Consider the following 27,627-nt stretch of genomic DNA (forward strand, 5'->3'; position numbering starts at 1 on the left):
ATACTCTTCTAGCCAACTAGACTCGTCTCGTGATATCATCTAGCTCGTCCCGTCTCCCGCGTACTATCCAAACAACCTGACCATAACCTGCTCCCCATATGACCAAAGGATATCATATGGATCGACACAGGCCAGCCCAAAAGAGATAGGTGACAATGCACAGACACACAAACGTCAGTTTCATTAAATAAATAAAGTGTGACACGACTCGAGTATGAACATGCAACATGACTGTGATATGAATGAACCACTATCAACAACCACCACCACGATACCGGGACACGCCCAAACATACCGATCCCCACACTGGTACCGGGACACGCCCAGACATACCGATAACCACAAACAGGTACCGGGACACGCCCAGACGTACCGGGTCCGGAAGCCAACCGGATCCCCGGCCAGACGTCGTGCCTCAACCACACGAGTCCCTCCGTAACTCAAGCCATTAATGTGCACATCCCTCTTGGAGTGGGAAGCTCCAAGAGGCGACTTAAGCGCAAGACGGTCTCCCAACCGTCTTACGTCTCCAAATCAAGTAACCAGTCAAACCACCATGTCCTCCGACATACAAGACAACACAACAAATACGATATACCACATAACATGCCAATTACCGACTCACTCAATGCAAATGAATGACAAAAGACTCATTTTATAAATAAATGCAACAATGAAACTGAGTAGGATAAACCTACCTCACAGCAAATCCGCATAAGCAAACCGTCACACAAGCTAGGCCCGTCTCGTAAAGCCGTGTCACAAAACACATTTCCTAAAATACGATAATAATACAAATACGTATAAATATACTCCTCCAATCATACAATTATGCATACAAATACGTATAAATATACTAATATAATACGTATACACATATGTATTAATATACTAATATATTTATTCCAATACGTACAAACATACTAATACATTTATACAAATACGTATACGACAATTAAATACGACTTAATTAATTAAATAAAACCCGACTTATACTATACACATCCCGACTCAAACCCAAAATACCACCACCACCGTGGAGCACCACCATTAGCCGTGGTGGCCATGGCCAGCAACAGCCACCCACGGCCCCACCACAATCGACACCACAACAACACCAACAAACACCAACAACACCACTCGTGCCACCCCTCTCACGCACAACTCAACACCACCGCGGCTGCCACCAGCATTACGCCGCCCTGACCACGGTGGGTCCAAGGGTGGCCACCATGCCGGCAGCCGCCACCCACGATAACGACAAACACGGCAACAACAACAACAAACAATACACGACACGCAACCAACACCACCCGTCCGTACACCCTCTTTCTAGCCCGGATTCCGACCACCACAGCCACCTTTGCCACCAACCATGACCACCCCTAAACTCCTCTTTCTTCCCTCGACAACCATCGCCCAAAACCCGAACCCAGACTGACCCGAAACCCCTTCAAAAACCCAGCCCTAACCCGCATAACATAAACCCCCAAAACCTATTTAAATATCTCGGTTAAACCCCTTATGGGCGATCAACGACGGTCCTATGGTGGTCACGATGGGTCACACGGTGTGTCCAAGTCGCGGGTGAGTCAACGGTACAAACATAATAACATAAAGGCTAGTATAAGACGGTTTACCTTACGATCTCGAGGCGAGGTGACTCAAATCTCCTCTTTCTCTCTTTCTCTCTTCTTTCTTATCTTTTGTGCATTTTGTGGTGGATTACAATTGGATAAGGTTGGGTGGGTGAGGATAAGGGAGTATATATGTATGTTGTGGGAGTATAATGTACTATTATTATTATTATTATTATTATTATTATTATTATTATTATTATTATTATTATTATTATTATTATTATTATTATTATTATTATTATTATTATTATTATTATTATTATTATTATTATTATTATTATTATTATTATTATTATTATTATTATTATTATTATTATTATTATTTTATTTTTTTTAAAAAAAAAGGATGCGCGCAGCTTTCATTAAAATGAAAATAAAAATTTACATGAAATTGGTGGGGAGCCGAGAGACAATCTGGGCTCCCACACCCTTAGCAACAGCAAAGCTAAGTCTAGTAAAAATGTAAGCGGCCACCCGAGCCCCCGCATCCTGAGATACCGAGAATTTCTGGATCCGCTTGAGCAAGGCAACAACATCCGAACCCAGCTCCCCAAGTGAAGAGAAAGAGAAAGGAAGTAAACCATAACCCGCTGCCGCGCACAAATCCCCGTACTTAGCAGACTTACGCTGAGCAGCATCAGCGACAACCCGGCCAGGCACAAAATTCGTCATCCTAGTCTGAGTCAAAGGAGAAGACCCTGTCAAGTCAACGCACACATCCCGCCCTCTGTCCCAAGAATAAAGCAGCAAATCCGCAGGACGAAGAGAGCCACCATGCCCATCAACCAAACCGATATCAACCTCCTTTTCCGCAGTAATACCAGATCTATAACAGATGTCGAAAAGAGTGTCCCGGACGAGGTTATGCCGATGTTTAACGCCCACTGTACCAGTACAAGAAACATCGTGGTCCCCAAAAACATCCTCAACAAAAACCCGAGAGCAAGCAGGACAGGGCCTAGATACCGTGAATAACGGAACACCCAGACGATACCCAAGCACACTAGGGTAAGTCCTCCCGTTCATAGTCTGACCCAACCCCGAGATAGAAACCGCACGTAACCAATCAGAGGAGTGAGACCCCAGCTGAGACTGCCATAAAGCAAGCTGGCGTGGTGTCAAAGAGAAAACAGACTCTAGGGCAGGAGCAACCGTCGCGAAATAAATGTCTGCCAATTCTTCATAAGTTTTGGGGCAGCAATTTCACTAGGGTTACCTAAGATACCAGAACCTGTAGTCGCAGTAAACACCCGCGAGGCATCATCAAAAGCAGGGCCAGCAGCTACAATACCAGAAGGGCCGAGGAGCTTAGCCTGCAAACCAGCAGACTGCAAACGGGACGCAATAAAAGCATAGAATAAAACATCTCCCGCCGCGTAGACACTAAGACCACCAAGGTGAAAAGGGAATGTAGCAAGGCGCCACTGCTAATCCCCAAAACCCGGCCCGGACGCGATGACAATACGTTCCAAGCTGGAACGAAGAGCGACATCAAAAGGAAGATGGACTGACCCAAAAACACTAGGGGAGCAAGTACGAAGTGAGAAATAGAGCTTAGAAATACCAGTACAAGCTCGAAGTAGAAGCAACTCGCAATGCGGGTCCTCAATCCTCGCAACTAAGTCCATTAACTCAATGGTCTTAGTTACTCTCTTCGCCACAATCTCACTGCTAAAACCAGGACAAGTACTGACAGGTCCACCCAAAACTGTAACACCACGCAATGGCCGAGAAATAGAAGGGGGGAAAACCCCAGGAAGCCGACTCCAAGGATCCTTAACAGGCCAAAAGACCTCGGTCTTGGAGACATTAAGATGTAGTCCAAAACGAGGGCCATCCACGATAATCAAATCCAAAACCTTCCCCACCTCCAAAGTATCACCCACGATGGTGCCATCATCTAAGTACCACGCCTGCAAAGTGAGGACAAAAGTGTCCCGGATCTTGCAAACTAAAGGATGGAAAACCAAAGCAAAAAGCAAAGGGCCCAATGGATCACCCTGCTGAACACCCTGACAAGACCACAAGCAGTGTTCCCCATAAATAAGACGGGCAGGGCTGGAATAACAAAACTCCACCCAACGGGAAAGAACCGGGCAACGACGGCGGACCTTCTGAAGCATGGTCGAACGATCAACAAGGTTGAACGCATTCTGGAAATCAACCAGCAACATAGAAAGCCCCACCTGAGCCCCCCGAGCCTCAATGAGCCGGTTCAAGGCATGCAAGATAGCCTCTCCTCCACCGGACACACCCACCCCAAACTGAAGCCCATCAAAATAAGAAGATAAAGAAGGACCAACCATAAAAGCACCAACCTTAGAGACAAGCCGTCTCCAGACCGTACCAACAGCAATAAGACGAACCCCACCACCCGGTTTAACGAGTGGCGTGAGAGGGGCGCTGGCAATGTACTCACCTAGAGGAAGAGGACACCGGCCCTCAAGAAAAAGATTAACCACCCTAGTAATAGAAGTGATCAAATCATCAGAGATAGCCACAGCAGCGCCACTCAAACAGTCCATAAGGTGCTGGGCACGAAAACCATCCCTCCCACAGGAAGTACCACGTGGGAAGCTTCGAATCATATCCAAGACCACAGCCAAAGAGCCAACCAGAGGATGATGATCCCCAGACAAAGGAGGCAATGAAGGAGGCGGGGCGACATGATGCTTCTCACGCAGGGCCACAAGAGTGGCATCGGAGTAGGGGGCGACCCCAAAGGAAGAAAGCACCCGGACAGCAGCAGTATAGTGGCCATCACAAATCTTCCGCCGACATTGGCGGAGGTTAAGCTTACTCAAATCCAGATCCTCATCCACAGTAAATGAAGAAGGACCCTCATCAAAACACTCCTGCAACAACTGCAAACCCCCCCCCCCCCCCAGGTGCCCCCAAGCAAGGATAGCCCTGGAAATACTCTTCTCCTGATGCTGACGCCGAATAGCAGTCTGACACTCATGATTACTCCGAGGAGCGAAAGTCCTAAGCAAACAAAGTGGTAGAACAAGCAAACGAACCCAGCGGGAGAGATCACTAGGGGAATCAAACACCTCATCCAAGGCCCCTTTCAAGGCCCGAGGAAACCCAAGACGACACTTAGGAGGAATAGATTTCACGGTGCGAAGGCCTAACGACAATAAACGATCAAGCGAAGATATAGACCACTGAACAAGCTCAACACTATCATCAGAAGAAACCGAAGTAGAAGGAGCCAAAGGTCTCGGAATACCATGAATATGGAAGGTGTAGAGGCCATCAACACACTCTGGATGCATCACAATATCACCCCGACTATGCCGACATCTAGCTCTAATAGTACGGGTTTTAAAACACACCCCACGCAACCAGAGCCCAATCCGTCTCAAAGAACTCTCGGCATTGGAATAAACAGTCAAACTATCAGTAAGAGTTTGACGCGTAAGGCCCAACGCACCATCATGACAATGTCGGTCATGTAAATGTTTATGCCATGCCGCCTTAGTCAGGCCCTTACCGAAACCATCCCGACACGCATGAAGACCCGAAAAAGGACAATGGTACCGTACTAGCTCAGGCATGAAAGGACAACAAAACCCAACACCCTTCCTCGCACACAACGGCGTTGAACAGCCGAGGACCACCACCGACAAACCACACCGTAGCTGTTGACAAATGGCCCAACACTCACACAACCCGAAACTCCACACCACGCAAACCGCAACACCCACTACAACCTGAACCCACCCACACAAGGCAGTGGCAGAGGCGGCAGTGGCCGGTCATAGGCAGAAGCACCAGACCACCGCAGCAAAGCAACAAACAGCATGAATAAAAACAGGAAAAAAATGAAAAGAAAACGAACACTCACCGGTGGAAGGAAAACCCAAAGCATTGCCGTCAGCCACCACCAAAATGACCGGCTACTTGAGGTCTGATGGCCAACTAGTGATGGCGCAGGTCGACAATGGTCGCAAATCCGGCGACAATTATCCTTGAAAGACGACACACCGCACGCAATTTCTTCACAACCCAGAACCACCGTATGAACAACCCACAACAACTGCCCCTGACCGGCGACGTGAGGTCTACAGGTCGACGTGGGGTGGTTGTTGGCAGCCAACGGCGGAAGAATTACCCAGAAACACGAAGCCCTAAACCAAAAACTGCAATAAACACGATGCCCTAAACCCAAAACTGCAACCCTAAACAGCCGCCGACACCAATAACGCCGACGAAGAGATGGCCGGCGTGAGATGGCGACGGTAGTGATGGAGAATTATTATTATTATTATTATTATTATTATTATTATTATTATTATTATTATTATTATTATTATTATTATTATTATTATTATTATTATTATTATTATTATTATTATTATTATTATTATTATTATTATTATTATTATTATTATTATTATTATTATAATCATTATTATTCCGTCTCAACATCACTCGTATAAATAAAATATTATTATTATTATTATTAAATACGGAGTATTACAATCTTCCCCCCTTAAAATAAACTTCGTCCCGAAGTTTCACCTCAATCTTACCTTTCCGACCATTCCCTCAAATCTCATGTGTACTCTCTTCCCAATGTTCGGTGTTCCACTCTTACTACTTCCTCACAACTCTCGCTATTCGTCACATTCCGTACTTTCTCTTTCCTTAATTTTCGAATTGTTACATTCACTCCATCTAAAAGAGAACTTCATCCCGAAGTTCAACTATCATGCTTAAAAAAAAATACGGTCTCATACACTCATTCCTAAGTTCCACAAATGACTATGTTCCAAGTTCCACATTCTATCCTACTTATTGCAAATCCATAAATAAATCAGATATGGTTCCAATGCCATTGGTATAGCCCTACACTACGAGCCTCCCAAACGTCAAGGTACAAGGTCCCGCCCACGGTTCGAAATCTTAATCCCATAACAACTCCCAACTCAATTGGTTCTAAGTTAACACATAAATCTCGGGGTATAACTCGATTATTACTACACGCATATAAATATTATCTAATCTCATACATGTACATGTATGCCAATCAATTGTAAACATGCGTATTCTAAGAAACAACCAAATAATGCAACATTACTCGACATGTGACTCAACTATGCTCAACATTCCCATTTTCCGGAAACCATGCCACGCATATACCATGTCAAATCCACCACATGATCACACATGTGTTTTCATGATCCATTCCCATCTATTACCAACACTTCCACTCATACGGAAGACCACAATCACAATCATGCAAACGATCACGTTGCAACACACAACTTGCATTTTTCATCTTACTTTTATGCAACAAAATAAATTTACATCGATTAACATACATCCAACAAGGTTATCACATCATTAATGTCATCAACGAACTCATATCGAATCAACGATTTTCCATTGCTTGCAAAATTCTACACCATATGATCAAGCATAATCAATTTACACATATCACACATGTAAGGTCAATCATGGTCATCCAGCCCAAGTCAACTAATATAAACGGCGAAATAAGGGTACATGCTCAATATTTGGTCAGATGTCCGCAAAACAAGGGTCAAAGCAGTCCACTCGGTCGAGTGTAGAGGGTCACTCGGCCGAGTAGGCGACCACTCGGTCGAGTAGGGGACCACTCGGTCGAGTGTCCCTTGGGGAAGAATGTTTTCATTCTCAACTCGGTTCCAAACTTCCTATTTCATCACACAAACGCTAATAAATCCCGATGGTGACTCATATACCATTAAACAACCGAATAAAAAAAACTATTTGTGGACGTAGCCACCTGCACGCCCCAGCCGATCTGTGGGACATACAACGGTCTTTTGGAAGCCACGCTCGGCGGCGTAAAAAAATGCTTTCGACCGGATCGTTTTAGATTGGTCGTTTCGTCTCGGCAAGGGTCTCGAAACGATTAGAAATGTTCAGAGTCGCCACCAAGCATTTGTGGGATGCTTGGAACCCGTTCGAATCCACTTTATACCTCGGTCAAACGAAGCACAAAGCAGTGTTGGAGTTAGTGTCCTCCACAATAGTGCGTTTACATAATAAATCTCATTAATGGAATATCATCAGATATTTAATTATTTGATCCTCGTCAGTTAATTAACGTAAATCGATAACGGTTGGCTGACTAGAGTTTGACGTTATTGTCGTGAGACGGCGGTGATCAACTGACCCCTTTCGGTCACACCTAAAGGAACGAACCCCAATTGACAACTAATTAATTGTATGAGATACAATTTATTTAGTCCCTTGATTTGTAGACTAAGAGGTTAGTCAATTATTTTTAGAGAGATTTCGAGTTGCGAACTCGAGGCACGGCAGTTATTATTTAATTATGTGATAATTGAATAATAAATTTTGGGAGACAGGTTTTAGTTAATTAATTGTTAATTCACTAAAATTGTACTAATTGATTAATGTGATTAATATTAGTACGTAAATAATATGTGTAGTGGTACACGTATATTTACGGAGTGATTTGGACGAATTAGTTATGGAAGTATTTAAACATGAAACGATGTTTAAAATAATATTACACGTATTTGTGCGACAAATATAAGAACCAATATGGACCCGTAAATGGGCAAGTGTGTAGGAAATATCGGCATACTTCCATTAACATTATAAGGATTATAACGAAATTATAGATATGAAAACTAGTCATAAAAGAAATTTGCATTAACAAAATAGAGAGATTATGAAATCAACCTTCGGTCCTAGCAAAATCGGCCTAAGAACAATATCGCAATGATATTCGCCTATCAAGTTGCACCCAAGATGATATGAGATATGCCTTGTTCTTGCTAGAATCGATCCCTCAATTAACTGATTAATTTTTTAGGGTTTTGTGTGTATTTTTTGATGAGAGTGTGCTAGGTTAAAAATTAGGTTCAGAAAATGAATCTCCTACTCTCTTATTATAACCGAAATAAGAGAAGTCAAGGGGAGATATTTCTTCTCCTAAATTTCGGCCAAACCAACCGAAAATAAAAGGTATATTCTTCTTATTTTCGGTTTTATCCACCTACCAAAATGATGAGATTAAATCTTCTTATTTTGGTAGTTTACAAAATGTATATAAAGTGTATAATTAAATTGTCATTTATTTTATTCCGTATTAACAAGTCTACACACAACAGCTTGCAGTTGATTTATTAATACGGGTCTGTAATAATTTATTATGACAATATCGTATAATATATACTTTAACTATAAATATCGCATATTTATAATTAGCTAATTAAATATAACCGATTACATTTAATTATGAATTAACATCTTAATTCATTTAGACTAACATTATATACATTCATTAAATATAACAGTTTATATTCAATTTACGAATTGACAGTTAATTCGTCTCAGCTAATATTATTTAATTAAATTAAATAATCGTCTCATCAACACATTGACTAACTGTTTAGTCAAATACATGAACTAACCTTTTAGTCATATAAGGCATCAATGTGATTACATTTCCATAATCACATCTCTCAAACACATCCTTTAGGTGTGACTTTTAGGGACCAGTTGATCACCGCCATCAGTATGATAATAACGTCAAACTTTCTAGCAAGCCAACCGTTATTAGGTAATCGTTAATCAACTGATAAAATACAAAGTATACCCTTGTGAACCTATAAGAGATTTATAAATGTTATCACACTAATTTGTGGAGGACACAAGCTCCAACAAACTCCCACTTGTCCTCACAAGTGTATGTGCGATAACCGATTCTCATATCCTAAAATTTCTCCCACTCAATGTAAAACAATTTGCAAAATCCGTATTCACAAAGGTCGTATTTTACAAGTGATTAATATCAAGAGTGGTTTTCCCGACTAGAGAGTAACTTAACTGATAAACGAATCATCATTCGAGCATGGCCATGCATTTCAGTTACAACTCCTCGAGTGGCCCGGAGAAATAACTATGCCTGATAAAGGTTGGATATTTTCCTCAACTCGAATCCTGCAGATGTAAGCACAGTATGAAATGACCCAGAAAAAATCTACTTAGTCTCCAGTTACGGCAGACCATGAGAAAGAAACCAAAGTCACCCAAAAACTGCCTTAATCTCAAGAGACAGTTGATAGTCAAAAGAATCGACTCTAGGAACACAATGGACTTCCAATCCACGACCTGGCACCGAATGTTTTTAAACATTTAGGACTCCATTACGTTGTCACAAAAATAATTGTCCTACGAGGTATCGTTATAACCTGTATTTGTGATCGATCAGCCAACTGATTGACTTATGGCTCGTTGAACCCACCATCAATCGACTGCACAATATAATAGCCAGAGTTATCAGCTCATTAAGGCGATTACGGACCAAAACAAATATAATGTAATTCAGTTCACTTTGTGGCGTTCAATGTTGTCAGTACAATCCACATGAAAAACAAAATATTATAATAAAACGATGAAGTTATAAATAGTATATGAAAAAGATAATGTATCGAATTCATAATCAACTACTACAACTCAGGAACACGTTTAATTCCCATGGAAATAACGTTCCCTTCATGCTTATCATAATTCAACGGTTTAGTGAGAGGATCCGCGATGTTGTCATCCGAAGCTATCTTGTCAATCACTATCTCTTCTTGCTCCACGTAATCACGGATTAGGTGAGCTTTCCGATGTACATGTCTAGATTTGTTGCTAGACTTAGGCTCCTTAGCCTGGAAGATGGCACCTCTATTGTCACAATAGATGGTGATCGGGTTATTCGAACTAGGAACTATCGTGAGTCCTTGTAAGAATTGACGCATCTATATAGCTTCCTTTGCTGCTTCCGAAGCGGCATAGTACTCGGATTCAGTAGTAGAATCTGCTACAACATCCTGTTTGGAACTCTTCCAGCTGACCGCAGCACCATTAAGAGTGAAGACGAACCCGGACTGAGATTTTGAATCATCTCGATCCGTTTGGAAGCTAGCATCTGCGTAACCGATTGCGCATAGCTTAGTATCTCCTCCATAAGTCAATACCCTATCCTTAGTCCTCCGTAGGTACTTGAGGATGTTTTTTGACTATCCAGTGTGTTTCACCTGGATTCTTTTGGTACCGACTCGTCATACTCAATGCATATGCCACGTCTGGACGTGTGCATATCATGGCATACATGATTGATCCTATTGCAGATGCATAAGGAACACGACTCATGCGCTCAATCCCTTCAGGCGTCGTGGGTGACTGAGATTTGCTCAACTGCATCCCAGATGTCATTGGAAGGTTCCCCTTCTTGAAGTTGGTCATGCTGAACCTTTCAAGAATCTTATCCAAATAAGACTCCTGACTAAGTGATAACGTCCGTCGTGATCTATCTCGGTAGATACGGATTCCCAATATGCGTTGTGCCTCACCCAGATCTTTCGTCTGGAAATGGTTCTTTAACCATCCTTTAACCGAAGATAAGAGAGGAATGTCATTCCCAATCAAGAGTATGTCATCGACATACAATATCAAGAATACAATCTTGCTCCCACTCGACTTGATATATAAGCATGGTTCCTTGACCGATCGAGTGAAACCATACTCTTTTATCACCTGGTCGAAACGATGATTCCAACTCCGAGAAGCTTTCTTAAGTCCATAAATGGAACGCTTAAGCTTGCACACTTTCTTAGGATTTTCAGGATCTATGAAACCTTCGGGTTGTACCATGTACAACTCTTCCTCCAAATAACCGTTTAAGAAGGCGGTTTTCACATCCATTTGCCAAATTTCATAGTCATGAAAAGCGGCAATCGCTAAGATAATCCGAATGGAACGCAGCATAACTACGGGTGCAAAAATTTCATCATAATGCAATCCGTGCACTTGAGTGAAACCTTTTGCCACTAGTCGTGCCTTATAGGTGTCTGGTTGCGCGTCTACATAATGCTTTATCTTGTAAAGCCATTTGCACTGTAGAGGTTTTACCTTATTAGGTAAATCAACAAGATCCCATACGTCATTCTCATACATGGAGTCCATCTCGGATTGCATGGCTTCAAGGCATAGCTTTAAGTCGGAACAGGTCATGGCACCTTTATAGGTAGCGGGTTTATTACTCTCTAGGAGCAAAACGTCACTCTCCTCGACCATACCAATGTATCTGTCCGGAGGATTAGAGACTCTACCCGACCTCCTAGGTTCCTCAGGAATATTAACCGTATCATCAGTTGGAGGAACAACTTCCTCCATCTGTTCCTCGGTTGTTGGTTCTTGAATCTCCGACAGCTCGAAGGTTCTATTACTTGTCTTGTTCTCAAGAAATTCTTTTTCTAAGAACGTCGCACTAGCCGCAACAAAAACTCGATGTTCGGTAGGCGAATAGAAGTAATGACCAAACGTTCCTTTTGGATAACCAATAAAGTGTGTCTTAACCGATAGCGGGCCGAGCTTATCCTCGTGTCTCCACTTGACATAAGCCTCGCAGCCCCAAACCCGAATAAAGGACAAGTTAGGGACCGTTCCCTTCCACATTTCATATGGAGTCTTGTCGACAGCTTTAGTCGGACTTCGGTTAAGTATAAGAGCAGCTGACAAAAGAGAAAAATCCCATAATGAATCAGGTACTACCGTGTGACTCATCATGGATCGAACCATATCAAGTAAGGTTCGATTTCTCCGTTTGGACACACCATTTAATTGAGGTGTTCCAGGTGGAGTTAACTGTAAAACGATTCCACAGTCTTTAAGGTGTTGATCAAACTCATTTGAAAGATATTCGCCACCCCGATCTGAACGGAGTGCTTTAACCTTTCTACCCAGTTGGTTCTCAACCTTGTTCTGGTATTCCTTGTATTTCTCAAAGGACTCACTTTTATGCTTCATTAAGTAGACATATCCGTATCTACTCAAATCGTCCGTGAAAGTGATAAAATATCTATAGCCATCTCTAGCGGTAATTGACATAGGTCCGTAAACATCAGTATGTATGAGTCCTAATAGGTCACTAGCACGTATTCCAACACCTTTGAAGGTAATTCGAGTCATTTTGCCAATGAGACATGATTCACACGTGCCATATGTAGAAAAATCGAATGCGGGAATGGTCCCATTATCGACGAGTTTCTTTACACGTTTCTCATTTATGTGTCCCATTCGACAATGCCATAGATAGGTTTGATCTTTGTCACCAACCTTTAATTTCTTATTATTCACGTGTAATACTTCCGTGGTTTGATCTAAGATGTAAATTCCATTCATGGAAACTGCTTTGCCATAAATCATTTCATTGAAAGAGAAAATACAGCTATTATCCTTTATTAAAAATGAAAAACCGTCTGTATCAAGTACGGAAACTGAAATAATGTTCTTAGACAAGCTGGGTACATAGTAACAGTTATATAAAAATAACTCAAAACCACTAGGGAGTTGGATTACGTATGTTCCCTTCGAGACTGCAGCAACTCTAGCTCCATTCCCAACTCGCAGGTCCACATCACCCTTTCCGAGAGGTGTGATGTTTTTTAGGCCTTGCAAATGATTACACAGATGAGAACCACAACCAGTATCTAGTACCCAAGTTCCGAAACTTGCATGGTTAATCTCAATCATATGAATATAAGATGACATACCAACAGGAGTGACGCGGCCTGCTTTTATGTCGTCACGGTACACGGGACAATTCCTCCTCCAATGTCCAGTCTTGTGACAATGGTGGCATTCAATGTCACCGCCCTTGCTCTTTGCCGTGCCCTGTGAGCCACTAGTCTCACCAGGCCCACTCTTACCGTTTCCTGGCTTCTTAAACTTTGGCTTACCTACAGTTAGGTCGCCTGGAGCTTTGCCCTTACCTTTATTCTTGTTGGAAATCGTGAGAACATCCTGCTTCATGCTCCCACTCAATTTCATATCCTTCTCTGTCTGTACGAGAAGTGAGTGTAGCTCATGAGGACTTTTCTTCAAGTCATTCATGTAGTAGTTCGCCCTGAAAAGGGCAAAACCATAATGAAGTGAATGAAGCATTCGGTCAATGACTATGCTCTCACTGATTTTGCAATCAAGTGCCTCCAATTTCTCGACATTCTCAATCATGTTAAGAATGTGTGGGCTAACCGGTTGGCCCTTCTGGAGTTTCGCATCAAAGAAGCGACAGGTATGCTCATAAGTAACGATTCTCGGTGCTTTTGATAACTCGTTTGTGAGCGTGGTGAAAATCTTGTTTGCACCTTGGGCAATGAAGCGTCTCTGCAAATTGGTTTCCATTGCAAAGATGAGTACGTTCTTTATCGCACCCGCTTCCATGACGAAATCACTATAAGCAAGTGACTCCTTAACTCCTGCATTGGGGCCTGGGTTTACCGGTATTGGCTCAGTTAAGTACTTGAGCTTACCGTCAGCAATGGCAGCATTCCGTAGTGCTGCCTCCCAGTCCGCAAAGTTGGACCCATCATTGTTCAGTCGTGTGAACTGATTCATGTTGTCCATAAAAACTTTAAGCCAGGACTCGCGTCCAAGTGTGGCACTCGGCATTGGGATTTCGTTATTTCCAGCCATTTGTTGTAACAGTATTATCAAAATAAACGTATTCTACACTGCGAAAAGAAGAATAAAATAATAAGCATATGCATCGTCATGATTTTAAGTCTTAATGCAAAACTGTTATAAGCGAAGACTCAAGCATTTATACAATTGACCTCCCTCAAGAATTATATAAATGATTCCAAGACTCAATTATCTGTAAATTGATAAGCCAACCTTTTAGCTAATTCTACTGTTAGAATTCTTGGTCGATAAATTTCTGTAAATTCTATCTTTAGTCCATCATAATCACGAGAAACTCTTCGGAATATAATGTTGAGATAAACTAAGTCAACACAAACTACTTACCCAACGTAGAAGGGGTCATATTATGCCTACCGACGAAGAAGGGATTCATAGTTGTTTGCCCTTATAAAGACTAGTCTCAATTTCCGTTTTAGAGGAAGATCCCATCAACTTTATTTTAATTCATTTTAAGTGAACTAATATCTAGCATGCGTGAATGAATAAACTAAGGTGATGGCTTAAACTGAGTGACATCTGTATGTCTATGAAAACTAACATACAATCTATATGAGTCAATTTTCATGCATTTTAGTAGTAGGTGGTTTGGTTTAGGCGGAATATGATGCATAAACTATCATATGAATGAAAAGTAATAGGAATGAAAACGTAAAAGCAATAATAAAGTCCTAGTGTGGCCTATCTATCAAAATGAACATTAAATACCACTTTGGAATCCATCCTTGGACCCGAGAAGCTTGTCTTGATGTTCCATCTTGATCCATGTAGCGGGAGTGAGCTCTAATCTCCAGCTTTAGTCCTCTTTAAAATTACAATTTAAATTACATAATAAACCTATTTACATGCTAATTTCAAAACCATAAAACTTAAAGAAAATAAAAGGAGATTCGAGATCTCAAATTACATTAAAAATTATGTTTCCATCATTACGAAAACATAATTTAACTAAGGCCACACTAGGTATTACAAATTACAACCGATTGCAAAAATACGTAAATAAATTCATTCAACGATTCATTCAACTAAAAAAAACATCAACTAATTAATTAAACATGCAAGACATAATTCCTTAATTATGTAGATTAATTTCCCAAACCACCTATTTAAATGATCAGATTAAGTGACAATTCCTCAATTACTCACATTAATTTCAATCTTAATTCACATTAAACTTGTAATATGAATTTAATCCAACATTATTTTAAACTTCTTTAAAATAATTAGGTATCTTAAAATTGTGAACTTCTTCACAACAATTAATCATACATTATAAATTTAGGGTACTGATTTTCGCAGTACACATTTACTCATTACAGTACGCTATTGACCATTTTACCCCTCTCATTTCTCATCTCATTTTTATCTAATTGTTCTCCCTCCCCTCGTATCCTATCTCCCATCACCATCGCCGTCAATCACCATCAACAATCACCATCATATACCATCGCTTAATAGTTAACGGAGTTCGTTTTAATACGAATGTGAAATACGCGCGAATAAGTTCGCCATTGCTGAAGTTCGAGCAAATGCACTAACCTAGAATAATACCTGGACAAAACTGCCAGGGCACTTAATTTAATATTTCTAAAATTAATCGCATAGCATTAATAAGTTCGCCATTGCAGACGAATTGGTTTTTCGGCGAGGGGTGGGACTTGGGAGTATGGTGCGTCGGCGACGGAAGCCGGAGGGTGAGTATTGTGCGACGGGTTGGGTTTGTAGGCGAAGGTGGAGTGAGCCAAATAACTACAACGATGAGGGGGATGACGGCGTGACATGGAAGCCGACCGGCCGACGAGTATGCGGCGGTGGGAGTGTATGGTGGTGGGGGTGGATTGTAATGCGGGGGTTAATTTTTGTAGTTTCTTCATAGGTTCTTTTATTTTGGATACAGTACATTGTTTTGATTCTAGGGGCATGCAAATGGAAAATAGTAGACAAAAAGTACTATGATGAGTAAAAAATGTACTGCGAAAATAAATTACGTAAATTTAATGTATAATCAATATTGGCCAAAACAAACAAAAACAAAAACCTTTTTTTTTCTTTTGGGTCTCGGCAAAACAGTAAAAAAAAACACAGAATTTTTTTTTTTTTTTCCAGCTCGGCTAAAAAAAACAGAAAACAGCTTTCCTTTTTTTTTTGGTGCTCACGGCTAAAAAAAATAATCCTTATTTTTTTTATTTCGGCATTATGCCCTAAATCAAAAAAAAAAAAATTAGATGAACATATTGTTTATAGTTGCTATTAGAACAAGATTAGCATATAAATTAATGAAACATGATTAACCGTATATGCAAAAAACTATATAGCAAAAACAAATTTAACATCATCAACATGACGATTTCCATTTACATTATAATTTAATCTTCATTAAATCAAACATCTACAAATTCATCATATAATCATTTTAACTTATTAAAACAACAAAATGAATGAATCAAAATGGAAATATAAACATCAAAAACGAAAAAAAAAAAACTCACGGCACAAAAAAAAATTTACACGGCAATTTTTTTTTTTTTTTTTATAAAAACAGTCGTGACCCTTTTTTTTTCTAATTTTGTTTAAATTCAATTTATGAAAATCATCAAAAATAATTTCGTGTCCTTGGCTCTGATACCACTTGTAGGAAATATCGGCATACTTCCATTAACATTATAAGGATTATAACGAAATTATAGATATGAAAACTAGTCATAAAAGAAATTTGCATAAACAAAATAGAGAGATTATGAAATCAACCTTCGGTCCTAGCAAAATCGGCCTAAGAACAATATCGCAATGATCTTCGCCTATCAGTTGCAGCCAAGATGATATGAGATATGCCTTGTTCTTGCTAGAATCGATCCCTCAATTAACTGATTAATTTTTTAGGGTTTTGTGTGTATTTTTTGATGAGAGTGTGCTAGGTTAAAAATTAGGTTCAGAAAATGAATCTCCTACTCTCTTATTATAACCGAAATAAGAGAAGTCAAGGGGAGATATTTCTTCTCCTAAATTTCGGCCAAACCAACCGAAAATAAGAGGTATATTCTTCTTATTTTCGGTTTTATCCACCTACCAAAATGATGAGATTAAATCTTCTTATTTTGGTAGTTTACAAAATGTATATAAAGTGTATAATTAAATTGTCATTTATTTTATTCCGTATTAACAAGTCTACACACAATAGCTTGCAGTTGATTTATTAATACGGGTCTGTAATAATTTATTATGACAATATCGTATAATATATACTTTAACTATAAATATCGCATATTTATAATTAGCTAATTAAATATAACCGATTACATTTAATTATGAATTAACATCTTAATTCATTTAGACTAACATTATATACATTCATTAAATATAACAGTTTATATTCAATTTACGAATTGACAGTTAATTCGTCTCAGCTAATATTATTTAATTAAATTAAATAATCGTCTCATCAACACATTGACTAACTGTTTAGTCAAATACATGAACTAACCTTTTAGTCATATAAGGCATCAATGTGATTACATTTCCATAATCACATCTCTCAAACACATCCTTTACGTGTGACTTTTAGGGACCAGTTGATCACCGCCATCAGTATGATAATAACGTCAAACTTTCTAGCAAGCCAGCCGTTATTAGGTAATCGTTAATCAACTGATAAAATACGAAGTATACCCTTGTGAACCTATAAGAGATTAATTTATAAATGTTATCACACTAATTTGTGGAGGACACAAGCTCCAACAAAGTGGACCATGTAAATGAAGTTAGTGGATGATTATAATCATTTCACTTTTACTTGTTTTTCTTCCATAATTTGTCATAACATCTTTGTGCATGTGACAAAAGATTGGACAATATTAAAACAAATTGACTCCTTCACTCCATGAATCCCACCCGCCACTTCCTCCATAATAAGACCAAATTGTTGTTCTTTTTCTACACATTCACTTGTACACTTTGCATGTGATTTATTTATTTGGTCTTCCTCTCTCTAAAATAATATACATCTCTACTAAGATTGTTAGTATACAAATTAATATTTACTAAGAGAGTTAGTAATATTAAAATATTATCAAAGGTATAATTTTAACAAGTTTCTAGTTAAATACTTGTTAGTATTTTTGGGTTAAGTTCTTGGGTGCATCTTGAAGGAGATCTTCTCTTTGAAGATTTGTAAGGAGGATCATCCATTTGTTATAAGCTCAAGAACAAACTAGTAAGGTGAACTAATTTGTGCCCATTTTACCATAAAATCAATGTAAGGAAATTGTTTTTCCTTAAACTTTCTTTTTATGCTTTTATATTTGCATGCATGTTACATAGATCACCTAAATGATAAATTATGAGATAATTTAATTTTTATTAGAGAGTCTAATATGGATCTATGATCTTTCAAGTGATATCAGAGCTTAGGCTTGTAATTTGCATGTTGATTTTAAGCATTTTAATGAATTATGAGATAATTTATAAAAACTCAAAAATTGTGTTAGAAGAGGTTTTAGCACGAACTTTTTGGGGCATGCATTCCTACTGATCTTAAACAGTTTGTGGTTAAGTTTGATGATTTTTGAAGTTATTTTGCTATTTTTAATGATTTTTGGTAGAAAACCGAGTCAAAATGCCGTATTTTAGTTAAAAAATTGACTAAAAATAGTTAAAAGTTGATTCGGTGCATGGATTGTTTTTGGTATTTCATGCATGTTTTCTACTGTTTGTATGTAAAAGGTTGAAGGTTGGTTCGAATTTTTTGCATGTTTATTGATTTTATGAGATAAAAGTCGATAAAAGTGAAATTATTTAATCATAATTTCGAAACATTTGATTCTACCCTTGATAAATTTATGTACATTTAAAAATATTATTTAAATTTTAAAAGTGAATTTTAAAATGTGTTTTCACCTTGTTTTGATGTTTATTGGTTTTAGTGGTTAAAAATCGATAAATATCGATCTTCTTCTTCATAAATTTTATCCTGATTTTTGGGGCAATTTTTCTGATATTTTAGTGTTCTTAGGAGTGTTCCAGAATATTGTTTCAATTTTTTGGGTATTTTTTCAATTATTTTGGATTTTTACTTAAAAATTTTGATTTTACCGATTAAATTAGCAAAATATCACCAAATCAAACTAATTATTCATCATAAAATTAGTGAGGACTAATTTTGAGGTTCAAAATAGTTTGGACAATTAGTTTTGACTTAAATGAGATTTAAGAGTTGATTATTGATTTTTACAAGTTAAAAATCGATTAAATCCACAAAACCGAGATGGATACCAATGATTGTTAAGATAGGGCGATTGATATCTATTAATTAATTACAAACCGACGATACGAGATCGTATTTAATTACAAATAAATCGCTATTCCCATTCATTTCGGGTAATAACGATTAAAATAAACTAGGCCATACTAGGTACAACAGGATAAATACTTTAAATAAATGACAATCATTCATTCAACTTAAATAAATATGCTTAAAATGCTGTAAAATCATGCCAAAATCGCCATTCACATGCATTTTATTTTCGCGATTGTCAATTCACGTCATTTACATTCACCGACTTAGTTCACTTATAGGGAATTTATGACTAAATTGACAAAATCTCTCACATAACTAAAATTGAGATTAGCCTTACCAATTAGTAACACCTATGAATCTCTTGTTCATTAGAGCCACGCTCGCCCAAGCGGGGTGTTCTCTTTTTACCTTGAGTAAGTAGGGTGGTAAGCGGTTATCACACGCCAAAATTGGTTGGACTCAACGGGATATAAGACGGTCTTGTGTTCCGGGGCTAGTAGATGGATTTATGGAAATTCGTCGACCAAGAGTTCTAGATGTAGAATTAGTCAACGTGACTTATCGAATTTACATAAATGTTAAAACTTGTTGAACATGTTTTCACAAGTATTTTTAAAACATTGAATGTTAATTTTTCCTATTTTTCGTTCTTTTTCATTAATGTATTTACTATGACATCGCGCACTTCATCCTCCTTTCATCCTCTATTTATTATTATACTCGTTTCGTTCTTTCATAGGAAGCGGTTTCTTTGAAAGAATTTGATAGCAATGATTGAAAATATTATTTACCAATTCACCTACATAAGCTTACAACGATTTATGCGATTATTTTACAACTTAACGTCCATACATATTAAAAAAGGGGTTTCATGTTGCAAACTCATATTACGAGTTTAAAAGGAAGTCACATTTTATCAAGAGTGTCTTGATTTTGAAAGTGAGACCTCCGTCATGAAGATGACATATTAGTTTTAATTACTCAAGAGTAATTCAAAAGTTTGCGAAAAGAGTTTTCAAAATCCCTTAGTATTACTCCAATTTGATACCGTCAAATGGCTCACTTCGAGAAAGGCCAAATCAATTGTTTATGCGCTAAAGAGTTTAGGCGTATGATAACAATTGAACGGTTAGGTAGTCCAATTTCGCAAGAAATTGAGATTTTGCCACATGTTGCACTCACTTTATAGTAATTCACTCTTACTAAGTGTATAAAATATCACGAATGACATGAAGAGAGGTCTTCATGATATTCATTTTTGCTTGATTGAAGCAAAGAGGAATGTCAAAGTGAGTGGGAGTTAATGTTGGAAATCATATTTTATATATCACATATTTTAGTTTAAAGTTTTAGTCATAAAAACTTAAAGATCTTATGCATGCAAAACATATAAATAAGTGTAAAGGAAAACCGGTTCCTTACATTGAATATTTCGGTTTATGGGCACAAGTAAGGTCTCCTACCTTCACTTGTTCTTGAGCTATGATGAGTAATGGAATGATCCTCCAAAGACTTCAAGTGTAGAAGCCACTCCTCTTGAGTGCACCCAAGATTATCCCTTATCTCTACTAAATAATATGTGCTAGATATTTGTTTAGTAGTTTACCTTAAAATTGATTACTAACACTCATATATTACACTAATAATATTAGTAATTTGATTTGACTAATTTGAATCAAGATTTCTCAAGTTTTAGAGAAAGATGAAGAAAATAGAGAGAAGAATGCATGTGAATATCTTTAACATGCATAAAGAGAATGAATTTAGAGAACAAAAACCAAAGTCCCCTTAGAATGTTAGGAGGGTCACGGTTATGGGGTGTATGAGGACCAATATATGGTCCTTCCCTTTTACTTTTGTTCTTATCTAAATGTGTAGGTATGATAGCTAGTTAGACTAGGTATCATTACAAGTATTTTATCTCATAAAATAAATCAACCACAATCCACTACCACAACCTATATTTCGGTCCACATATAAAATGGACTACCATTTTATTTTTGTCACTTGTCACACAATATGTCACATGTAGTATGATACATGTTATTAATTAATTTAATGCATATTTATCACATAAATATCATTTTATGAATCAATTAAATTACATACAACAAATTGACTAGTAATACTTGATCACATAAATAAAATGGGTCATTTAATTATAATTCACAACATCTTGTAATTATAATCAACCATTCATTCTCATCTCTATTGTTTCACAAACAATAAACAATTTTAGTAATAAAATATTTCAATTACTAAAATAAATCTTATTTAATCACATTATAATAAGATATCAATATTCTCTCTCTCTCAAATTGAATTGTTCAATTTTAAGGAATTAATTAACTTGTATCGTCATACAATTAATCAACTTTACAGATTAGGGCATCATCCTTTAGGTGTGACCTTAAGGGATCAACTGACCACCACCGTCCCACGACAGTAACGTCAAACTCTAGCAAGCCAATCGTTACCGATTAATGTTGATCAGTTGACTATAAAATGAATCATCCCTTACGTATTCTTAAAATGAGATTTAAACATGTGATCATCATGATCGACAATTGTGATCGCTTTATTGTCGGGGACACTCCAACAATCTCCCACTTGTCCTCGACAAGTGTGCATCACCAATTCTCTTGTCCTATTACTATCTCCCACTCAATGCAAGGTGTCTTTCAGGTCGTACTTGCAAGTGATCACATCGAGAGTGGTTTCCTCGATCTGGAGAATAACTGATTGACCGGAATTATCTACCATAGATACCTTCCGAGCGTGGCCACGCATTTCCAGTTCATTACTCCTCGAGTGGCCCTGAGATATTGTTTTAACCCTGACAGGGGGTGGACAATTCCTATCGCACTTATTCCCTTCGACTAGCCACAACCATCATAACCCAAAATATGCCCATTTGACCCCATTTACGAAGGTCGTAGTAACATAAATCAAAGTTAATCTGAAACCATGCCACCTTAGGCGAACAGTCTTTAGTCAAAAGAATCGACTCATTAGAATACTATAGTAGCTCTCGCCACGACCAGGCTTTATAAATTTGCCAGAACTCTATAAGCGGTCACTGCCCGTCAAAGTGTTCCTAACAGTCTGCCTATATGATCGACTAGTCATCTCACATGACTATATGGCACTTGAACTTGCCATCAATCGCATCACACTCTAGTCACTTCGAGATGTCACCTCATACAAGTGACTATGGGCGAATACCATGTTAATCCGGGTTCACTTTAACGGGGTTCAATATTGTCTCCACAACCCGTTTGGATGTAACAAAGTATAAAAGGAGTTTTTAGAAAAAACTCGAACGACAAATGTGATTATTACATATGAATAGTCAATACATGATTACTACTTCATATTTTTATAATCCATTTTAATTTTATATGTAGTTGTTCATCTCAATGCAATTGAAACGACATATGACATGACTCATCATGTTAAGCCTATGAGAAGGCTTTGGTTAGTAGGTTTTATCAACTTCTTGTACCTTACTCAATCCTTACTACATACTCGGTTTCCTTTGTAATGTATACATTTGCATTACAAAACTTTCTGAGTACGTGTCTAGATCCAATCTAGACATAGGCCCTCTAGCCTTAGAATAGCTCCCACAGTTTTCACAGTGTGCGGGGCTCATCCCTCTTGCACATCCCATGATTGCAAGTGTACTCAATTTCCGTTGTAAATATTTCTCATTGTTCTTTATTGCCTAGAACGATTCTAGAAAATCTATTTCTTAAATAACATAGCCACAATGGTATCTTAACCATCCTAATGTGTTTTGATTATGGTTTTGTCGGAAACCATGCGCAATCTCAATTGTCAATTGTCATTTGTAACACCCTTACACAAAATTGCATCAAAAACACTTTGCTTTACATCCTAAATGCTTCTGCAAGCACTTCAGGGTAATCTTTATGGCTTACTTGGTAACTATTACTAAATTCGATTTGAAACAATTCATCATACTCAAAGTATATGAAGTGTTATACGTCATTTCCTATTTAATTGATTCGGCAGCGGAAGCAAATGGAATCAATCAAATATGTTCAACTCGATTGAACTAGTCATGAATCTTATCAACATAAGACTCCTTATTAATATCATGTAGATTTATCTCCATAAATCCGGATATTAAAGATGTACTATATTTCTCCAAAGTCTTAAATCATTTGCAATGATCAATATGTCATCCACATATAAGACTACTAAAATTTCCGTAACTCCCACTAAACTTCATGTATAAACACAACTTCTCGACTTATCGAGAAATGTTTTATAACATGATCAAAACATTGATTCCAACTCATTGCTGTCCTACTTAAGACCCTCTCTTAAGTTTCACATTATCTTAGGATGGCGAGAATCTACAAAACTCAAGACATGTATTGAATACATTCCTTCTTATTGAAGAAGTGAGTTTTAGATTCACTTGCTATATGTAGATCATCATAATGAAACACAATCCCTTAAGAAGATCCAAATAGACTTAAGCATTTCAACTAGTGCAAAACCCTTTGCTACCAATCAAGCTTTGATATCTAACAATTCACTTGGAATTTGTTTTGGATTTTCATGGCTCTAAGCCTTGTATTGAGTTGTGACTTAAACACTCTCATGTAAGTCATATGTTCATTACTTTCCAGAAGTAATCAACTTGAATCAAACAATTTCTTTGTAAGTTGCAAGCTCTTTAATTCATCATCTTCAACAAGTGATGACTTTAACCTCCTAGGTTTTGAAGAAACAACATCTTACACAAAATGTCTCATGTAGCCAAGAAAGACCAGTTTCTTGCGACATAACATTCTTTGTGGCTCTTGAATAATTTCTCCCACTCTGTCTTCTAGAAATAAACTTGTATTCTAGAAGGACAGCTTTACGAGCCACAAACCCGTTGTACTCGTGATTATAGTAAGAAAAAATGAGCATTTGTTTCTTTTGAAAGCTTACAAACATGGTACCCTACCATTTCATATCTCATATGATTCGTTTTAGATTTAGTGGAAAAAATAATTTAGACAAAATGATAAAATCCCCAAGAGGATCAAGTAACTCAAAGTAACTTGATTGAAGTCCAAACCATATCGAATAGCGTTTGATTTCTTTATCCAACCACACATTATCCCATGATGCGTGTTTAGAGAGATTAATTTGTGATACTATATCACATTTCCTTTGGCTTATATCAAAGTCTTCACTTTGATAATCCCATCACGACTAAATCGTGATTCTTTGAACTCTTTGAACTTCTTCAAAGATTTCTTTATTTACCTTATTAAGTGAACACATTAGTGTCAACTTAAATCGTTGGTAAAAGAAAATGATCAACCTATTTTGGATCAATGATTTACAACCTCGATCTCCTTTTCAACCAAAAGGCACGAGACATCTTGCTTTGAATACAAGATACGCATATACCATAAGATCTAATGGTTTTAAGAGTACTCGATAACTCTTTGCGTTCATCATTCAAGATCTAAGGTTTAATCTTGGGTTACCAATTTGAGTCTTGCATCATGTTCATGATATATCATTCTAGTTTGGTTTCGAATATAATCATCTTGATAATGGGCTAGCCATACATCAAATCATGGTGTATAGGGTCATAAAAGTGAAACCTCTTTTGTATCTTAACAAGTTTATATTCTTATTTAGAGTTTATGCACTTAATAGTCACATTTAAGTACAACTCTAAACCCAAAACTAGATTGAGTACACAATGACTCTATCTCTCAACATCATTGTTGCTAGTCGTCATATTCTAATCATCCTATGTATCAAATACAATGATGAAAACCACCACCGGTTTCTAATATTGACGAAGTAGTACTAGCAAAATTTATGTCAATTAAATAAACATTTAAAGAAGAAGGTCTCATTAGATGTCCCACAACTAACTTGTTGATTCTTCAATAATTTGGGGTAGTTTCCTTTCTAGCGTCCAACAATTAAGACAATGAAAACTTTATCAGTCGGGATTGATAGGTTTAGTATCGTTATTCTCAATAACTTTACTTTTAACATTACCTTGTATCAATTCCATTCTAATTTTACTTCTTTAAAACCTTATCCTTTTCTTAACGGTTTAAGAGAATGCTCCCACTCATTTCAATGAGTCTTTGCTAAGAGAAGCAAAATTGAATTTCATGAACACTACTCTTCACTCGTTCGTTTAGTCTTAAAACTTTCATTGAAGTGGTTGCGGTATTTTGGTCAATTTTGATTTCCAACAAATCTAGTTACCAAAACGATTTAATGTTTCAAAGTACTTAACTCAATTAAGCATATGAGAAACAATTCATTGTAAGTAGATATGTTAGTCAAGAATCAAAAACCCTTTTGATCACGAATAACTCTTATCTATACTCTTTACAAGAGATCCTTGTAATGGATAACACGAGGTTTTAGAAGAAAATTCATATTTGTCTTTAGTTACGATGTTTTAATAGAGATTTGAATCAAAAATCGAAATGATATCGTATATGAATTGTGGTAAAGAAATAGAACAATATGATAACGGAATAGTGGAAAACTTAACATTTATCGTTTTATTAATACTTGTAAATAATTTAACAAGTAAAGCATTTACATAGTGACCTCTACCCAACTATGATAAATGATTCCAAGATCCAAATTCATATTAACTTGGGGCACGGTGTGCCGAAATACCCTTTATTAACATAACTCGGTAGATTAACTCTTTAATCGATTCTACTTTTAGAACTCTTGGTCGATAAAATTACATTAATATTTATCTCTAGCCCGAAACACATCCGGAAATCGTCGTGAATACTTTCGTTGAGTTCAATCCAAATTTCGAATAAATGTATCCATGATCCAAATTCATATTAACTTAGGGCACGGTGTGCCGAAATACCCTTTATTAACATAAATTCGGTGGATAGACATTTATCACTCACTTCCCCTACGTAACAAGGTTTGTACCCCGGTAGGGCCAAGTGCACTCCCTCATGAAATAGGTTTTCATGGTTTCTACTTTTTGGTAAGGCTAAGTCTCAATTGTTTATTTTAGCGAGAGGTCATGTCAATTTATTATCTATCACGTTTTAAGTGAACTAAAGCGGTGAACTACGATAATTGTAATTGACACGGTCGATTTACTCGATTTAATGATAATGCATGTTTTGTTATGGCGATTTAGCGATGCATGCAACATATAAATAAAATGCAAAGCATAAATAAAATCCTAGTATGGCCTTCCTAAAATAGTAAATCTAATAAACTATTACAAATTTGGAAACCAACTCCTTTGGTCCCTTGAGCTTCGGTCTTAGCACGCATTTCAAGGCAACACTTTCTTTGAAGGATCGCCTTCTTGAATGGCACCGTCTTCAAGGAACTCCGGAATAATAAAATTACAAAATGAATTACATAATTTCCTATTATACATTTGTAATTAAAATAAAAATAAATCTATTAAATTACAAAACGGTGATACGAGATCACAATAATTACAACCGAATCGATATTCCCATACATTTCGGGTAATACCAATTAAAACTAAGGCCATACTAAGTAAAATTACATAATTCAAAAACTATATAAAATAAAAATATTACAATCATAAATAAAATGCAGCATTATAATATGTATGAACATGCTAGATTTTATGCTAAATCGCCTTTTAAGAGCCAATATCGTATATTAATAGGTTTTTACGGATTTGCGTGATTTAACTTATTAAAATCACAATAATTACATAAATTCATATTTATGTACAAGTTAATTACCCTAACCATCTTAGGACTCAAAATTAGTCTCCACTAACATTTGACAATAATTAAACTTGGTTTCTTAATATTGTTCATAAATGGACCCAAAATACAAAATTTATGCTATAAACCTCAAATTAAATCATAAAAATTTCAAATAATTTCAAAATTTGAAATTTAAACTCATGAACATTCTGGAAAAATACCATGACACTCATAATGTTCAAAACTTAGGTTAAAAATTTCGAAATTTTATCGAGAAAAACAATGCTGCGGTTTATCGGTTTTAACAATTATGAACATAAAAATATGAGAAAAATTATATTCATCAACTTTTCACTTTTATATCTGAAATATATATGATAAAATGCAACATGTGACGTTTTTCCTTTAGTCATGAAGTATGTTTTAGCATTATTACTAATTTTAGTCACTATTTATG

The sequence above is a fragment of the Silene latifolia genome, chromosome 3, assembly GCF_048544455.1.
Source record: "Silene latifolia isolate original U9 population chromosome 3, ASM4854445v1, whole genome shotgun sequence".
NCBI classification, from domain to species: domain Eukaryota; kingdom Viridiplantae; phylum Streptophyta; class Magnoliopsida; order Caryophyllales; family Caryophyllaceae; genus Silene; species Silene latifolia.